Genomic DNA, 21,249 nt, shown 5'->3' on the forward strand with positions numbered 1-21,249 from the left:
AGAATCTTGTCGTCGGGATGCTCGTCTGTCCAGGCTCCTAAACGGTCTCCTTCGATGTCAGGGTGATGTTGAATCGGGTGATGGATGTAAATGCAACTGTCCGTGTCAAAGTACAGGACGCGTTCCCCTAACAGTTCTAAAGCTTCGTACAATTTTAAGCGAGCATGGGCTGTCACGTAAGCCGCAATGATGACATTTCCAAAAGGGTCGTCTTGTACAAAGTCCAGATCTTCTTCGTAATTGACCAAGATCAAATCCTCTCGAACGACGTCCACGTGTTTCATGTATTTGGTTTTGTCGTGAATCATCTGGAAGTAGCGGGAAGGCTCTGTCAAATATTCCGTCTTGGGTAAACACGGTCGTTGTGCCATTTTACCCCACAAGCAATTTAACATCACTTTGGCAAACGATCGCCTGCCTTCGTTTTTCTCGATGTGGTCTAAAGTGATGCCTTCTTGTTCACAGTATTTCTCTTTGAATTTTATTTGGTCTTCGGGAGTGTGACACCAGGAAGGATAGCCGCTGGCTTCTTGCTTCAGTTTCAAAAAGGCATCCACGTAGTCAGCGAAAATGCCTTTCTGACTGGGGTCACCCTTGTGGTATTGATGTGTCTTGGGAAAGTGACAAATTTCGTACACTTCTAACAGTTGGTATCCCATGTCCAAAGCTTTGAACAATTCTACGCTGACCCAGGTTCCCGTCAAGGCCCGTTCTTCCTGGGTGTGCTGACAAGGTTGGTCTTGGTTGCACGTTTCGGCACAAGTACGGCACAAGGGAAACATCAGTTTGCCTTGACAATGGTGAGGTAAGACGGGATGGTATAGGTTCGTGGGAGGCAAAACTTTGCACTTGATCAAGCCTTCGTATTGTCGAATGTTTTTCAGGTCGATGTGTTCCGTCAGCAATTGCGGGTGCCCTACAGGAAAGCGACAATATTTGCACACGTAGGGATACAGCGAACACACGTCCAAGTATTTGATTTCTTCTCCTTTCTCTTCGTCGGCTTGGTACAGCAAACAGGTGGCATTGGTCCTTCCTCCGTACAAACTATCCCTCGGGTTCAGCGGGTCCATGAACTGGTAACTTTCCACGAGACGTTTAAACTCGGGATCGGTTTTCATACGGTGATCGTACTCGTCTTCCCACATTTCCACCACTTGGTATCCTTCCTGTTCTAACTTTAGGCGTCGCTGACAAGTGGCCTGGTACAAGTCTTCCATGGTTCGTTGCAAAAACTGATTTTTAGTGCCACGGTCAGGGTAACAGACGGGACATCCGTGAAATAAGCAACCGTTAAACTCGTACACGATCTTGGGGTTTTCTAAGTCCCAGCCATCGACCGAATACGTTCCGATGGTCTTTTCTCCCCCTCCGTTGCGAGCATGCTGAATCCACTTGTCTTCCTTGTCGCACAAGTAATGTAACCAGCGTAGGGCTTTGACCGAGTATTGACGCTTGACAAAGTGGGTCGTTTGAGGGCTGATGACAGCCACGGTGTTTTCAGGCATGAATCGTTGTCGATACACTAAGGAACACGCTTTGGCAATGGTGCAAGCTTCTTTCAAAGGATCGACCCCTCCGTGTTGCATGAACAGTTCTCGAAATTTTCCACAGCAACGCCGTAAAATGTCCACGTCGGAACGACAATACTTTAGCATTTCTTCCTGAAAGTCGAAAGGGTCCGAGGCGTGAGCCTGGTACCAAGCGTAGAAAGCTTCTCGTTGTTCGGTACGCATGTTGTCAGGGTCGTAATAGTGAGCCTCAGGTAAATGGGGTAGAACGGCGTGTTGATTGGCTTCCGTATTGAAAAAGTGTGGAAAATACCCTTTAACCATTTCTGTCATTCCAAACGTTTTAGGCATTCGACTCAAAGGCATGGCCAAGTAGCTCATCGAATCTTTAAACTGTACTTGTCCCACTTGCATGAAAATGATTTTGGCTCCGTTCAAAGTCACTTTAGGACGCTCGGTGCCTTGTTCCGTATAGTACCTCAAAAGAAACTGTCCATCGTATCCGGAGAAATTGTGAGCCATCACCGTGGCATGACGATGACAATCTCCGTAACGTTCGATGTCCTCTTGGCTCCACGTCTTGTCGATGGGGTCTAAAACCCATTGGGCAAAATCGGCTAACGTGTTAGGTCCCCGAAAGATTTTTTCACGCCCTCCAGGAATCTTGCTGCAGTGAGGGCAATGACTGAAGATAGGTTCTTGAATGCACTTCTCGCACGCTCGATGAGCCACGCAGAAATTAGGAATGTGAATGCCGGTCTCTTGCATGCATTCGAAATCGAAAAAGATGAAATTGCCTTTCTTCTTGTGACCGTCCTCTTTCTCTGGTGGGGGCTGGTATTTTTGCACGTAACATTGGTGTTCCAAGTCCACGATGTGGTGACAAATGTGACATTTTTTCTTTCCTGAACATACGTGTGCCTTGGTACTATTGGTACGTATGCCTTGTCTACACGCGGGGCACAATCTCAGCAGTTGAGAAGCGCATTTCTTCTGTGAACCTTGCGTCTTCAAGTGTTGTTGGTAACAGGTAGGGTTGACAAACGTGCGCAGACAAGTTGAAGAAGGCACTGGCTCTTCGCTCAGACAGGGTGAAGAGGCCAAACATCCTGAGCATTTCAATCCACAATGCTTGTGTTGCTCTCGATTATTATAACCATGGTCACATTTCTCCCAGTAATAACCGTATCCCAGGAATCCGGTGATACTGGTAATGGTATCGAAATGGTCATCGTGATAATAAACATGAATGTATTTTCCGTCCTTAAATTCTTGGCCTCGAAACAACAGAGGCCCGCGCATTTCTTGAGGGTGCACTTTCAAGGTGTAGCGTGGAGCTACGGCATCTTGCAATTTTTGCATCTCAGGAATGCCACAGGGTGTGTCTTTGGACAGTCCGGCTTGTTGTAACAGGAGTTCTGCTTCATTTCGTTGTTTGGCTCGGTCGGATTGTTGAATAGTTTTCCAGGTTCTTTTCCATTCTACCGTGTCGTTCTTGTTGGCATAGGTTCGTCCCACCACGATGGCACGGGCTAAACACATCTGGTCATGAGTGTTGTTAATTCGGACGAGACTCTTTTTGGTGTTGCGAAGGTCGTCCACCAATAACATCTTTTTGCGTCCAGTCCCTTGAGGAGGAGAGACGTGGGTGGCTTTACCATCGGTGATGTCAAACTTGTCATTGGATTGTTGTACGTGTTGAATCTTGTCCATGACTTTGGAAGCAGTCAATTCTGCAGGAGTTCTAAACTCGATCCAAACAGGGGATTTCAAACCGTCGTGTTGTATGGAAAGTCTCAAGCGATCGTCTTCTTTGGGTTGACATTGTCGCTTGAGTGCAGTGAGCAAAGAATCCCACACCCCAGTGATGAACACTTCTGCTTTCTCTAACGGCACTTCAGCCTTGAAATCTTCAAACTTCACCGTGTATTTGTAAGCCGTGGTTCTAAATTTTCTAGAGGAGCGCTTTTCCGTCTCTCGAATGGAATAGTATTTTTCAGGGTTGACTAAGGGTGGTGAACTTGGTTTAGAGGTTTCAAATTCTGGTTCACTCATGTCCTCTTCAAAATCACTGGCATGAATTTGTGCCAAGATTTCAGCCTTGGTACGAGGCGATAGATCACGTTTCTGCCTCTTACTTTCTTCTTCTTTCTTCTCAAATGAATAGGATCGTTTCATCTTGAGTGAAAAATGTAAAATGACTCAAGTTCAAACACCATAGACTAATTTATAGTCATGGCAGACTAGCGTATATAAAAGGGTGTGTGTCTTGTTCTTTCACTATTCATTTCCCTCTCAAGCCGAGCACAACGATGGAAGAGACTAACCAAATCGAACGTTTCGTCAGAGCTTTGCGAGGGGTCATTAGAAACTTCTCTTCAGACCAGCCGACGGACTACTCTCCTTCCTTTCGAGATAAAAGTCAAGATACTTGCTATATCTGTCAGAAGAAAGGGCATTGGTCTTCAGAGTGTCCAGACCGTCAAAAAAGAACAAAAACAGGGGCTAAAAAAGACAAAAGTCAAGATACCTGTTATTATTGTAAAGAAAAAGGACATTGGTCTCCAGATTGCCCAAAAAAGAAACAAGAGGAGTCAGAAGAAAAGAGGGATTCTTCAGAAGAAGAAAGGGATTCTTCGGAAGAAGAGAGGGATTCTTCTGAGGAAGAAAGAAGACAGGTGAAGAAAAAGAAACAGGAGAAGAAAAGAAGAAGGGAAGAAAGCGAGGAGGAAGAAGAAGAAGAGGAAAAGAGTGTAACGGTGAAGAAATTTAAAAAACAGAGAGACTAAACAAGGAGACAGAAGAAGTCAATGAACTTTTAATTAAAGTGTTCTGTTGTGAATTGTGAATTGGATTGTAAAAAAATGGAGAAAAGAATAAATGAATGATATAAGGTAAGTGTCTTTGAGTTTTGATTTTAAAATAAGAACGTACACTCACGCACTCATACACAGACACGTACTATAAGGGTAAAATGGGCTGTTTAATATTTTTTTGAGTTATTGGCAAATTGAAAGGCTATCTCTTTTCGAGAAATGTGGGTGGCCCTGAAAAGGGCCTTTTTTTCTTAATGGTGAAGGGGTGAGTTTAAGCAATCAACTTTAACTGCCTTAAGCCTTTGCCACGGCCAAGGTCTACTTCTGGACTGCGTAATGATGATGATTGGGTTGAAATCACTAAGGGTGGTACGGTAGGCTTAGTCACAGGGTTGACGTGTTTAGCTCGGGAAGGTCGTATTCTCTTCGGTCGTGATAAAGGAGTCTGATACATTTGTTTCAGACTTCTTAACTCCGCTAAAATGTCCAACAGTACCGTGACCGTTTGATTTTCACCCTCTTGTTTCTTTGCTGCTACTTCTTCTTGCTGTTGTTTTTTTCTTACCTCTTCTTCTTGCTGCTGTTGCTGTAGGAGAAAAGCTTGTTCCGCTTCCTTTTGTCGTTGTATAAATTTCTCCAATTCTTCTTTCTGTCTCTGTCTAAAATTCTCCACTTGCGGTAATGAAGAAGGTAACGAAGGTTCCGGAACAAATTCTTGCGAGGTAAGAAAATCCACAAAATCCCAATTCACCTCTTCTGAAAGTAAGTCCGGGTTCCCTTGGGCAGTCTCCCCTGTTGGTGCACCCCAATGGATCGTTTTATGAGTTTCCGTCATGTTGAATCACTGTCGCATAGATTGACTGCACACAAGCGCTAGCGAATCTATATAGACCACGTGACGTCACAGACTGCTCTCTTCAGATTGGATGCGAGCTGACTGAATTTTGTAACGCGTGTTCGGATTGGTGAATGAACTCAATCCGTTTCAATCCTTCCTCTACCTATAAATAAATGCAGTTCACTGCATTGATTCACCTGTTCTCGTCGCTTCAAGATGTGGACCACAGTTGAGTCATCCACCCTTGTGTCTTCCATGATGTTTAGGACGGACATGCTCATGTATGTCCGATCCAAGTGGACTGTTGTCCACAGGACAAACACCAGCCTGTGGATACGTAGGATCTACGTTGAAAGACAAGGATGCCTGAAAAGAGTGCTGATTTACGGACCAACAATAAGACGCAGCCTAAGGACAAGAAGAAGACCAATGCGGTGCCCTTTATGTTAATGAATACATTAACATAAACCCAAAGGCCCTTTTCAGGGCCAGCCATATTTCTCGTAAAGAGAATGACTTTTCAATTGCCTACCCCTTTTTTATTTTTTTAAAAAAAAAAAAAAATCCCATGTTCAATTTCCCTTGACGCTATAAAGTCCCACCCTGTTTAAATTCCTTTGACGCTATACAGTCCCCTATTCCCATGTTAATTTCCCTTGACGCTAATCTGTCCCACGATTTTTCTCCATGTTAAATTTCCATTGACGCTAATCGTTCCCAGGGGGGGTCTGTAATGCTAATTCCCATTGACGCTAATCTATCCCCATTTACTACTTATATGTGTGTGTGTGTGTGTGTGTGTGTGTGTGCATGCAAAAATGAGTTACTGGAAAAGGCAAATAAGAAGAAAGTGACTTACAAGGAAAAGATCTAAATATACTAAGTACCGAGACACATGTCATATCATGTATATCATGTATATGTCTTTCTATCGGTAAAAAAAGTAAGACCATCGCTTTATATAATTTTAAAAAAGTCAATATAAAATCTGAATTAGTAACAGTGAACAGTGTAGCAAGTGTTCTTCATTCCTTTCTTGCTTCAGTTGTCAAACTTTAGGTGGCGGCAACGGTGGTTACAATTTAAAACACAACCAGGAATTACAATCTCGTACACACAAGATCTGGCCATTATTACAATGCTCAAAACATAAAATTTGACGTATCTTGAAATCAAAACTGTTTTAGTGTTAAACCATTTGAAGCATTTATCAAATATCTTCAAGATTCACAGGAAATCATGCTGCAGACAGTCCTAATACCAAGTACGCGTTGTGTGCAATACAATTTTAAGATTATAATGTATATAACCAGTGTGTCAACAATTACTTGTTAACATTGTGGAGTCCATATTGTTTACCCAGTTTCAATCAAACTAGGTATTTATGTTTACATCATCAAAATAGGGAACGGGTTTGATAATAAGCAGGATTAATGCATAATAATGAGGTGACATTGAATCTGATTGTTGGAATTTGTTACCGTCCTAGTTGCATCATTTCTGATCCAATTTTGATCAAACTTGAATTATATGCGTGTAACGTAAAGATGCCACGGATAGTGAGAGAGATCCAAGCATACTAATTAGGCGTTCTTTGAATCTGATTGGGTATGCTTCTTACTTCTGTGGAAGCCATATTTCTAGTCTGATTTTAATCAAACTTGAAATATGGACTTATGTCATCAATATCTTGGACAGTATGCATTCAGATGAAATTATATTGCTTATGATGCAAAGTTGACTGTGAAGGCAGAAGAATGTATGAATGCTTATACAAGGACAGCTTTAATAGCCAAGGTTCTGATATGATAACTCTGTATACACATTGGAACCTTGGCTAGCGAAAATGACACTAGCACACAAACATATATATTAATGACCCTGAAGACTAATGCTATTTTTCTTGACAATTATAACTAATATTTTATTTTTGTCTCTGGACCTGACTTATCCTTACTTAGAAAATTCATTTCTTGAACGTCGTAAACATTATGGTTCCCAGTATTCTTTATCTAGGCAAACATAGCATGTATCATCACTTTTATCTCGATGGGAGTAATCTTGAATGTCTCCACATGTCTTGTTTGGCTATGCGTATGTTCGACTTGTCGCTGTAAGTTTCTGACCGGATGTGTAACCATTGCTTGCTCTTCCATCTTCACAGATTGACTCTGGAACCAAATACTAGTAGCCTCTTATGCATGTGTGTGTGTGTGTGTGTGTGCGACATAATGCCCCAGTGCTAGACATCACTATAATCTACCACACTGCAGACATCGTAGCGATATGACTGAAAATCGGTAAAGCTATGTTAACAACACACACACACACACACACTCTCTCTCACACACACACACTACATTCTAAAATAATAATTTGTTTCAAACACTATATGATTACAACATATCACATAATATTACTCTCTTTATTCTGAACATTTCCTCGGTAAAGTTACAAAGGCAGCATTTTCCAGCACCATTATCAAAAGACCAGCATTCCGTACCTACAATTGGCGCTATGTCCTTTCCACCTTTCAGTGCCAATCAGCCTGTATCAGTCAATGTCAGAGTACCATACCCTAATGGAGTTATGCAAATCATGCCAGCATCAATCCCAGTACCAGAAGTCCAGCAGTCCGTCATTAAAAACAGTAAACAAGTTTGTGCTGGTGCTACCGTCAACACAATTGTTGATATCACATCTGCCAAAACATTAGACCATAAACTAATCAATGCAATATTAAATTACCCACACCAAACAATGATTTCAATCCAATCCGCCATATAGACCTAAAAAGCGAAGTGTACATTCTACAACAAGGTGACTTCAAAAGATACCCACCAGTTTCAACAAAGAGCAAACATGAACGAAGACGTCGGTTTAACATTAATTCATTAAGTAGGAAATCAGACTTTATATGTTCCAAAACCACATGGCAACAACAAAAATGAAAACAAGACTGAATACAGAAGATCTCTGCCTTAAGTTCTACAAATAATCAAAGAAAAGAGGAGAAAAGTTTACAAGCATGCTGAACCCAAGAAATGCCTAACAAGTTAAAGACATACGACATCTTTATAACACAAATCATCGATTTTCACACCTTGAAATTTATAGTACCTTACAAATGGCATACCATATCGAAGGTGTAATTCATGACATAAATATTTACCCAGATATGACTTGTCTCATAGCCCATCCGGATATTCTGTTTAAACTAAACAAAGTTTTAATCGTGACTCCAATGAGCCTGTACTGTTATCATACAATGCAACATTTAATATAGTTGTCTTTTACTTTTTAGTACTTGTGATGTTTTTGCTCATGCTTTTACAGTCTAACGTAGTGATCCCTGCAGGTTGCATGATTCATGTCCGCTAGGGCGAAATGCTTCATGACAAGTTTTGGCAAGGTTAGTTCCCAGCTTAAAGAAAACCAATTATGCTACTATCACAGACCACGAACAAGCTATCAGAAATGCCATTCTAAATATGCTACCTCAAGTCAAATTTGTACACTATTGGAACCATACAAAAACACATTAAATACTGGCTTAAAGACCATGGTGCTATAACGGACGACAACACTATATGATCAGGTAAAGGAAACACTATTTACATCTTCAGCCGATGATTTAACAGATTTGTACAAGAATTTCTGTTGACTGGAGTACATCTCTCCCGGATTATTTTGAAATCAATGTAAAGGAAGACATGCATGCTAATGGGTACTAGAAGACATTGAGGTTTATGACCTATACTCTGGTCTTAAAAATAACATTAAAAAAAATATGAACACAGAGATAAGGCGCCATATTGACTGGAAGAAGGTACCCCTATGCAGCTTTGTTTTGACTTTAAATTACCTGCGTGCGCAACTACTACGTTCACGGACTTCTACGTGGATTTTGTGATATTGGAAATTACAGATTAAAAGTACGTCACTCCGTAATACCAGTAGTGGACTCGGAAGTAAAACAAGCCTTTTCCAAAAACACAACTGAATTCAAATAATGGCATTGTGAAAACGCCTTGGTTCATTTGTAAATACCTGATTCCGCGTTCAAAGAAACTTAAAATCAAGGCCGAGAGCCCTCTTCAAAACAATTCTCATTCAAATGAACCACAAACCACAAACATCTTTGTCACCAAGTAAGCAGTCCAATAGCATTTCTACAATTCAGTTCACATTTCCCAAATCCCTGGAACATTCTCTTCATGGCCGCTTCCTGAAAATGCCGATTTCTGTAATGAAATGTAGCATTTCACCAACACTGTTCATATATACTTCAGTTATAAAATCTTCAAAAAGGTCTCCTTTACCATGTTTTTCGAACTCTCCATCACCAAATTTGAAAGTCAACCAAAGAATCTTAACTAATTTCGAAAACTGTACGCTTTGTTTTCAACATGAAAATGACAGTTTACTTGATCAAAATCTTTGCTGCCAAACTATAAATTTTCTCTACTTATGTTAAATCTCCAGTTTTCTAATCTCGACGGGTTTCAGCGTACTTGATACATGCTAATATCAGTGAACAGCAAATGGGAATATTCGCTACAACTTAAACCTGTACAGTCACCTAGTGTCTAGATCCACCATACAGGACATGACCACTGAGTTACTTCAGTAAAAGACGAAAACAACAATATTTACATTTTGGACAGTAAAAATTCAAGTAAAATATTAAGTTCATCTATGCAGCTCCAGTTATCACGCATTTGCTTTAATGGGAATAATAGCTTAGATATTAATATCCCCAGTATCCATCAGCAGACCACTGGTGTTGACCGCGGACTTTATGCTGCAGTCAACATGACATAATTTTGTTATAATGGATATATCATGCGGATTTACAGTTTGATGAAAATCACACGAGACCTCAACTTCTCAGGTTTATTGAGCGACATCAGATGACTCCATTCCCAAAGCTTCAGAGTACATCTAAGCGCCGAAAGCTTAGCCAGAATACGAAATGCATACTATTTCTCACTGAAACAGATTGCCAAGGAATGTGTAGGCTGTCAAAAATGTATGAACATATGGTTTGTTCACACAAATGTAAAATCTGGATGCACTACAGTTGTAACGAGTCTAACATAACAGTTTGTATATAATAATATAGTGCATAAAATCACAAGAATAAGTTCACTAAATAGTTTAAATCATACAAATAGAACAGAACATTATAATATGCAGGCTGTTAGGCAGCAAGAAAGTTATTTACAAAGAAATTGATCAAATTTAAATTATAAAATACCAAACTTACGGAATACTTGGCATTACAGTACGGACAATCTGCAAATCGTAAGTTAATCCCCTAAGGGTAAAAGACTGAGAGTCAAAAATCCCCTTTGTGTCAGAATTGGGGGTCAGACTGAGTAAAAAACAAACATTGGCATCAAAACTGGGGTTAAAATTATATAGAGAAATGAGGTTACCCATGGGTATTATGAATATCGTACCATACAGTTAAAGGCAATGCCAGGTGGTTACAATTGTAAATTTCACAGCCAGTGAAATTTGTAAACTTGCCGACGGAACCGACACCAATGCAAACTAGCACGAGCAAAGATAAAAACAAAAATCGCAGCCTAAGTACAAGAGGTGTACATAAACTTTAAACAAAATCTGAATTGTTGGGAATGGAGAGCTCGTTATACTTGCATAAAAAAATAGACAGCATGCAAAATGGACATTCTTGGGATTTAACCTAATCGAGACTATATTAATATAACTATTGTGAATATTTAGACCCTGAAGGAGTAAGGTATTATTTTCATAGTTTATATTTACGGTTTCATTTATTTATGATTCCTCTCTTATAGAAAGCTTCAACAACATGGAGGCAATACAATTAAAACAAAAGAACAAAACAAAAATCCACGAGGAGCTAAACTTTCTCTCTCTCTCTCTTATGTATCGGACCATATTTCATTTTGATCACGAGATGCAAAAAGAAAAATGCGATGGAACACATATTCATCCTTCTCTCTATATCTCTCTTCGCCTCTTTCTACACCCCCCCCCCCCGAAAATGCATTTTAGTATTAATGAGGCAACCTGAAAAAGTATATAGTGATACTTTTATTATATATGAAACCGGAAGTTATTATAATTTAATCCCACACAGCATCGCGAGTTTTATCCTATCTGTAACTCAATCAATTTTCGGGTCAGCATCATTATATGTAGCTAAAAGTACATAATACATTTAAAAGACTTCTTGTAAAACAAATTAGGTACTTTTAGTCACTTATAAGGATCCTAAATGGAAAGGTTAATGACCAACAGTTAGGATAAAAATCGCGATGCTGTGTGGAACGAAGTGAAAATCACAATCAGAGGTGTGGATCTGACCTCGTCTTATACTCATCATCGACTTACATAAGGATGAAGGATGGAAAGTTTGTCAAATTTGCTGATTCGACTTATACTCTACATCAATTTATAAGCAGGCAAATACGGTATATTGTGGATCCATGAATCACAATTGAGGGTAAATGGAAACACTCTCTTTTGTAAACTTTATTGATTTTCTTTCTTAAAATATTTTGGTTTCTTTTTTAGCAAAAGGAACCAACAATGATTAGAGGAAAATATACACCTTAAAGCTTAGTTTTTCAGATGTGTGAGCACATGCAGTAGAGAGAGGGGTTTCAGGGTTCACTAGTATAAGATTTGAACCCTGAAATTTATGACTGAGAAGAGTAGGTCCATGTCTTACATTCTATGACAAGGGGTTCACCAGTAAAATTAGAAATATAAATGTGAAAAACTGATACAGTTGCCTATTTCAAGTAAAATGAACCACCCTGTTTCCTTAAATAATCCCTGTATAAAAATACTGACTGTCTCAGTATATGTTAAAGTATTGTACATTACTCTAGTATTAATAATATTAACATTATTTAGATTGGATCAGGACAATATCACAATTAGTATTACATGTTACAATTATAACTCGCATAACATTGACACACCATCTACACACACATACATTAACACACACACACACACACACACATATATATATATATATATATATATATATATATATATATATATATATATATATATATATATATATATATATATATATATATATATATATATATATATATATATATATATATATTCTGTTGCAGTCCTATCCAGTACAATGGCAGATGAGTAACATATGTTGCAGCCCTATCCATTGCAATGTCTGATAAATGACATCTGCTGCAGCCCAATCCATAGCAATGTCTGATCAATAACGTCTGCTGCAGTCAAATCCATAGCAATGTCTGATCAATAACGTCTGTTGCAGTCCAGTCAAAAGCAATGTCAGATGAATAACATATGTAGAAGCCCAATCCATAGTAATGTCTGATGAATAACATCTGTTGCAGTCCAATCCATACCAATGTCAGATGAGTAACACATGTCGCAGTGAAACCCATAACAATGTCAGATGAATAACACATGTTGCAGTGAAATCCATAGCAATGTCAGATGAGTAACACGTGTTGCAGTCCAATCCATAGCAATGTCAGATGAATAACACATGTTGCAGTGAAATCCATAGCAATGTCAGATGAGTAACACGTGTTGCAGTCCAATCCATAGCAATGTCAGATGAATAACACATGTTGCAGTGAAATCCATAACAATGTCAGATGAATAACACATGTTACAGTGAAACCCATAACAATGTCAGATGAGTAACACGTGTTGCAGTCCAATCCATAGCAATGTCAGATGAATAACACATGTTGCAGTGAAATCCATAGCAATGTCAGATGAATAACACATGTTGCAGTGAAATCCATAGCAATGTCAGATGAGTAACACGTGTTGCAGTCCAAACCATAGCAACGTCAGATGAATAACACGTGTTGCAGTCCAATCCATAGCAATGTCAGATGAATAACACATGTTGCAGTGAAATCCATAGCAATGTCAGATGAGTAACACGTGTTGCAGTCCAATCCATAGCAATGTCAGATGAATAACACATGTTGCAGTGAAACCCATAACAATGTCAGATGAGTAACACGTGTTGCAGTCCAATCCATAGCAATGTCAGATGAATAACACATGTTGCAGTGAAATCCATAGCAATGTCAGATGAATAACACATGTTGCAGTGAAATCCATAGCAATGTCAGATGAGTAACACGTGTTGCAGTCCAATCCATAGCAATGTCAGATGAATAACACATGTTGCAGTGAAATCCATAGCAATGTCAGATGAGTAACACATGTTGCAGTCCAATCCATAGCAATGTCAGATGAATAACACATATTGCAGTGAAATCCATTGCAGTATTAGATCAGTAACACCTGTCACAGTGAAACCCATAATAATGTCAGATGAATAACATCTGTTACAGTCCAATCCATAGCAATGTCAGATGAATAACATATGCAGCAGTCCAATCCATAGCAATGTCTGATGAATAAAATATGTTGCAGTCCAATCCATAAAATTGGTAGAGGAAGAACATCTGTAGCAGTCTTCTCCATAGCACTGTCAAATGAATAACATGTTTTGCAGTCACATCCATAGGACCACCATTAATACTGGCCACCATGTATAGCCGATCATGTGCTGAAAAATGGCGTTAAACCCTACAACAACAACACCAACAACAACAACACATCCATAGGATTATCAGACGAAAAACAACTTTTGCAGTCCCATCAATAGCAGTGTCAGAGGATGAACATCTGTAACAGTCCAATCCATAACAATGTCAGATGGTGAATATATGTGGCAGCCCTATCCATAGCATTGGTAGAGGAAGAACATCAGTAACAGTCCCATTCATCAGGAACATTGCAGTCATGCACTAAGGGGATTGCAAGACAAAATGACACTGAGAGGGGATGATTGCAATGTAGGCAGCCTTTTTTTGAAATAAGGGTGACAAGATGTAGGGAGTAAAGTTTATGGTATTCAGTATAGGATTAAAAAACATTTAGCCTTGTACAAAGTTATTCTGCAACAGTAACGAATTTACATGGGGGGGGGGGGAACCAGCTGGTTTGGTATATTAAAAAAGTATAGCACAGTCTCTTTTAATGTGGGCTTAGCTACAGTGAGACAGGGTGTTTTACAAACACAAATCCATTCAGGATATACAATTACTTCCTGTGCTTGTTTATGTTATAAAGGTTTTGAACTTTGACATTTTTTAATTGAACGCATATGTGTCACATACATCAGTGCACTGTGCACATTTATATGTAGCTATTGTTTTCATATTTGTATGCTGTCGATGCTACTGTATTTTATTGTTATGGCTGACTGCACAGAAACCACGCAGCAAAGAGAAATGAAAATGTTTAAAAGTTACATGTTGTATTTATTGTGCAGATATCTAGATGGCATGATTAAATTTTCAAAATATTGCAAAAGTGTTCAATTTAAAAACATTGTAGCACTTTACCTTTCATCACAGTTGGTATGCAGATACATCTAGACCAAATCAACTAGACCGGATCACAACTGAATCACTTTGACCTAATTTGCAATCATGATTTATAGCAGTCTGTTAATTACACCTTCAATATCCTTGATCCTGTATCACATGTTATTTTGATATATCTAGATGAAAGTAGCTTAATCTTACCAAAACTGTGATTGTGACCTAATTTGCATACGTTGATGTTCATTTTGACATGGGGTTTATGGTAACAACTTTTTATGTCTCTTTGGTCCCAAATGAAAATGGTGCCAACTCGACATCAAAAATGGTAATCAAGATGACCATCTTGGCTGTATTCTTACTGTTTCTCCATCTGTTTTTATTTTGACGATATTTTCACTTAAGACTTTTATGATATCTGGTTCCTTATAAATAAAAATGGAGCAGCTATCAGCAGTTTATCGCGCATCAGACTTTTTTTTAAGGGTAGTCGGTTTTGACACCATTACATGCCAGAGCCAATGTTGGCTGCCTCATTTCTGAAAGGCAATAAGGTCTAATTTTTTGGCATGACATAGGCAATAATGTGTTCATAAATGTCATTAGTAACCATCCGAAATATATGAAAATGCTGGCTTGAAAGCTATCATGGACATCATGGTTGCCACCATCAAAATCTAGTTCTAGCTACTTCTAAACAATTACCATATAGACTTGGGGTTTTCACATGAACATGGTAATGATCTGATATTTTAATTTCAGATGTGGGACATTGTGGATTCAAACCCCAGCCAAATCATACAAAAGACTTATAAAAGTCGTACTAACAGTTGCCACGCTAGGCGCCCAGCATTAAGAGGTTAGTGTTAGGATGGTCGACCTGGGTGTGACATCTTGCTACATATCTGCGGCATGATGCCCTGGTAATAGACATCACTAGAAACTGCTACACTGCACACATCATAGTGATATGACTGCAAGATTGTTAAAGCTACATTAAAAGTCCATATCACACACACAAACACACACACACACACACACACACACACACACACACACAAACGGACACACACATGCACACATAGACACACAGAGACACACACAGACACACACACACAGACACATAGAGAGAGAGAGAGAGAGACACACACATGCTCTTTAATTTGATCTTTATGGTGGATCTCTATAAATCTTATCCATAGAACTTTTCTAATGCGGGTGCTTATTTTGGGGGAAATTATGCATATATTTCCTTATTTTAGTTTCAGATAATTCAGTTTTAGTCATAAAAGTACCCTATACAAAGTTGAACAAAATCATCTTTTGATACTTTATGTAATCAATAGCCAAACTGATTCTCAGAATTTAGCATCATAGTATACTATAGAAATAATTATCCAAAATATACTTAAAGAATGTCTTTCGTTCCTCAACATTGATATTTTTGGTGGAAATTATGAATTAAAAAATGTGTTGTCCTTGTATGCAGATTTTATACTGATTGCAGCATTCAACAACACCCAGACAGTTTGTTGCCACTTTCAACAGAGCAGTAAAATTGCTAGCATGTTCCGAGAAGTTGTTCTAAATGCGAAACCTCAGGGCATCAAGGGACATTCTTCAGTGTGATGTCATTATATCTCATAAAGAAAATGGTGATGAAGCCACTGATCAGGTAAGAAAAAAAGAATCTACTACAAGAGTTGGCTGGAACATTGTTGAAAGCCAAAACTCAAACTAAAGGAAACAACTCACATTTTTAGCACCTATGTTTACCACTGATCCATTTGCAAATGTTCAGCGCTGTTTTTAATTTTTTCATCTCCACCAAAAATCAATGAGTGGCAAATTTCTTGTCAATCAATTTGTTATACAAAACAGTCCTTGCCTATTTAAAATTAAAATAGGTTGCCAGTGTCTGTTCATTCCAGTTTGCATAATTATCCTCACAAATTGGCCATCACTATATAATTTTATGATGGCAGGCTGTCAAGAAAGTTGAGTCTCTATTTGATCATTGCCAGCGTAGGGGATTCTGAGTTTTTCAGATAGCTTTCATTGTGACATAATTGTGTGACACTCAGTCTGGTTTATATTGGATCACACCTCTAGGTTTGTCCCATATAGAATGTTCATATAATTTAACATTAATGTTGATGAATTTTGTCTTGAGACATTTATATATACTTCTTCCAACGATTAGCTGATTGACAAGGATCAGTGTAAAGTGAAATAATGGACATTGTTTAATGGCTATGTGTAATCACATTATATAGACACCTCACCCTCATGTAGGCAAGGGTAGGACAGTGCCAGATTACCCATTAAGCACACTAACCATTTGATTTAGGCACCACCCCAACAGGGCCACCAGAAAAATTCAAATTAATTGTTGATGACAAAATTGAATGAATTATATATGACCATTTTGATCTGCATATATGAATATTTTGATTTGGAATGATGGCAATACTGGTATTTCCCCACGTTTTTAGTTTTTAATATTGTACTTTTGAGTTTCAAATTTTGTAGGAAGGCTGCACCATATTGTGAGTGTTTAGGGTCCAAGAAGGCCTTAAACCAGCACTGCAGTAGGATGTATGTAAAGTTTAGGTATATAAAACAAGACATACAATACAAACAGTACAATAGATAATGTCATTAAAATCCAAGTTAATATTTTTGTATATAACAGCACTATTACAAAAACATCAAGAACCTTCAATGAGCTTGGACGTAACCATGAGACACATCACAGGGACATAACCAAGGGACAAAGTCCTAGCAGATTACCATGTGTCACATCCCTGGAGTATAACCATGTGGCACAGACCAGAGACATTACCATGGGTAACACCCCTGGCATATAAAATGACCCATCACAGGGAGAGTAACATTGATCACATTCCTGGAACATAGTCATGTGACACTGCCCAGGGATGTTAAACCATGGACCACATCCCTGGTACATAACCATGTGACACAGCTCAGGGATATTACCAAGGGTCATATCCCTGGAACTCAACAATGTGACACAGCCTAGGGACATTACGATGAGAGACATCCCTGAAACATAACCATGAGACACAGCCAAAGGACATTGCCATTGGACATAGCCCTGGACAAACACATACTTTCATTGGAGATTGCCTATATACATATCTGACCTTGAACATGGTGGATCGATATATCTATGTGACAAAATTGCTTACCATTACTCTTGTTTTCTTTTCATGTTCTGAATATCCTTTGGTGGGATTCCAAATAATTTCCAATCCTGAAGGTGTTGATGTGCATGTAGTGGCCAGTAGTCTCTAATGCACTAATGTTCCAGTGACCTGAATTGTATAGATGTGCCAACAGTCTTTTGTTGAATCAAAGAAATATAATTCAGGGTTCCTTCTTTGAATTCACTATAATTCGCAGTTAATATCTCTTTCAAAGAACATTATGGAATGCTTTTTAGTTCCAGAGAATAGTAATTGAATATTGCCCAGATGTTTTCACATGAATATATATTTTTCCAGTAGACAAGATTATATAAAGAAGAAAGACACAAAAGAAGAACTTGGATGAAGGCCAAAAGTTTATTTCTAAAAAATGATAGTTATAATTAGAAGGTAAGTTACTAAAATGATAATACCAAAAACAATGTCTTTCACTCGGACCATCATAAAATACTTAATATATATGATTCACACAGGAAAAAGGTAAACAATGTTGCTTACAAAACTGTCACTGACTTTGGAGACGGTCAGCTACTAGATATAATTTTACATTACATATAATCAATAAAAAAATCTAACAAACAATGCACATTAAATATACATAACAATAAGAAGACCTTCACTTTCATCTGTGTTACATATTATCCTGTATATCATGTTTGCAATATTAGCAAATGTCATATATATTTCAGGTCGTCCTATCTCTCCTGTTTGTGCTATTAACACATTCTATGATATGGACTGCATATCATGTAGTCAGTCTTGTTTGTAATATTAACACAATCAACATCATTAGTACTGGAATACAAACCCAATATGTAATATTTACTGCATGTCATCTTGTCAATGTCATATGTACCGCATGTCATCCTTTCAGTCCAGTTAGTAATACAAACACAACATGTCATATGTTATGCATGCCAATGTCATATGTACTGCATGTCATCCTGTCAATATCATATGTACTGCATGTCATTATGTCAATATCATATGTACTGCATGTCATCCATGTCAGTCATATTAGCAAAACAAAAACAATATGTCATATGTACTGCATGTCATCCTGTCAATATCTTATGTACTCCATGTCATACTGTCAATGTCATATGTACTCCATGTCATAATGTCAGTCCTGTTTGAAATACAAACACAATATGCTAATGTACTCATTCTGTCAATGTCATATATTCTTCATGTCATTCCCTCAATGTCATATGTACTGCATGCCATCCTGTTGATGTCATATGTACTGCATGCCATCATGTTGATGTCATATGTACTGCATGTCATCATGTTGATGTCATATATACTGCATGTCATCATGTTGATGTCGTATGTACTGCATGCCACCATGTTGATGTCATATGTAGTGCATGCCATCATGTTGATGTCATATGTACTGCATGCCATCATGTTGATGTCATATGTACTGCATGCCATCATGCTGATGTCATATGTAGTGCATGTCATCATGTTGATGTCGTATGTACTGCATGTCATCACGTTGATGTCATATGTACTGCATGCCATCATGTTGATGTCATATGTACTGCATGTCATCATGTTGATGTCATATGTACTGCATGCCATCATGTTGATGTCATATGTACTGCATGCCATCATGTTGATGTCGTATGTACTGCATGTCATCATGTTGATGTCATATGTACTGCATGTCATCATGTTGATGTCGTATGTACTACATGTCATCATGTTGATGTCGTATATACTGTATGTCATCATGTTGATGTCGTATGTACTGCATGCCATCATGTTGATGTCATATGTACTGCATGCCATCATGCTGATGTCATATGTACTGCATGCCATCATGTTGATGTCGTATGTACTGCATGCCATCATGTTGATGTCATATGTACTGCATGTCATCATGTTGATGTCATATGTACTGCATGTCATCATGTTGATGTCGTATATACTGTATGTCATCATGTTGATGTCGTATGTACTGCATGTCATCATGTTGATGTCGTATGTACTGCATGCCATCATGCTGTTGTCATATGTACTGCATGCCATCATGTTGATGTCGTATGTACTGCATGCCATCATGTTGATGTCATATGTACTGCATGTCATCATGTTGATGTCATATGTACTGCATGTCATCATGTTGATGTCATATGTACTGCATGTCATCATGTTGATGTCATATGTACTGCATGTCATCATGTTGATGTCGTATGTACTGCATGCCATCATGTTGATGTCATATGTACTGCATGCCATCATGTTGATGTCGTATGTACTGCATGCCATCATGTTGATGTCGTATGTACTGCATGCCATCATGTTGATGTCATATGTACTGCATGTCATCATGTTGATGTCATATGTACTGCATGCCATCATGTTGATGTCATATGTACTGCATGTCATCATGTTGATGTCATATGTACTGCATGCCATCATGTTGATGTCGTATGTACTGCATGCCATCATGTTGATGTCATATGTACTGCATGCCATCATGTTGATGTCGTATGTACTGCATGCCATCATGTTGATGTCGTATGTACTGCATGCCATCATGTTGATGTCATATGTACTGCATGTCATCATGTTGATCTCATATGTACTGCATGTCATCATGTCGATGTCGCATGTACTGCATGCCATCATGTTGATGTCATATGTACTGCATGTCATCATGTTGATGTCGTATGTACTGCATGTCATCACGTTGATGTCATATGTACTGCATGTCATCATGATGATGTCGTATGTACTGCATGTCATCATGTTGATGTCATATGTACTGCATGTCATCATGTTGATGTCGTATGTACTGCATGTCATCATGTTGATGTCATATGTACTGCATGTCATCATGTTGATGTCGTATGTACTGCATGCCATCATGTTGATGTCGTATGTACTGCATGCCATCCTGTTGATGTCATATGTACTGCATGTCATCACGTTGATGTCGTATGTACTGTATGCAATCCTGTCAATGTCATATGTACTGCATGCCATCATGTTGATGTCGTATGTACTGCATGTCATCATGTTGATGTCGTATATACTGTATGTCATCATGTTGATGTCATATGTACTACATGTCATCACGTTGATGTCGTATGTACTGTATGCAATCCTGTCAATGTCATATGTACTGCATGCCATCATGTTAATGTCGTATGTACTGCATGTCATCATGTTGATGTCATATGTACTGCATGTCATCATGTTGATGTCATACGTACTGCATGTCATCATGTTGATGTCGTATGTACTGCATGTCATCATGTTGATGTCGTATATACTGTATGTCATCATGTTGATGTCGTATGTACTGCATGTCATCATGCTGATGTCATATGTACTGCATGTCATCATGTTGATGTCATATGTACTGCAAGCCATCCTGTCAATGTCATATGTACTGCATGCCATCCTGTCAATGTCATATGTACT

Source organism: Sinohyriopsis cumingii, chromosome 10 (assembly GCF_028554795.1).
Source record: "Sinohyriopsis cumingii isolate HCF-2022 chromosome 10, ASM2855479v2, whole genome shotgun sequence".
In the NCBI taxonomy this organism is placed as follows: Eukaryota; Metazoa; Mollusca; class Bivalvia; order Unionida; family Unionidae; genus Sinohyriopsis; species Sinohyriopsis cumingii.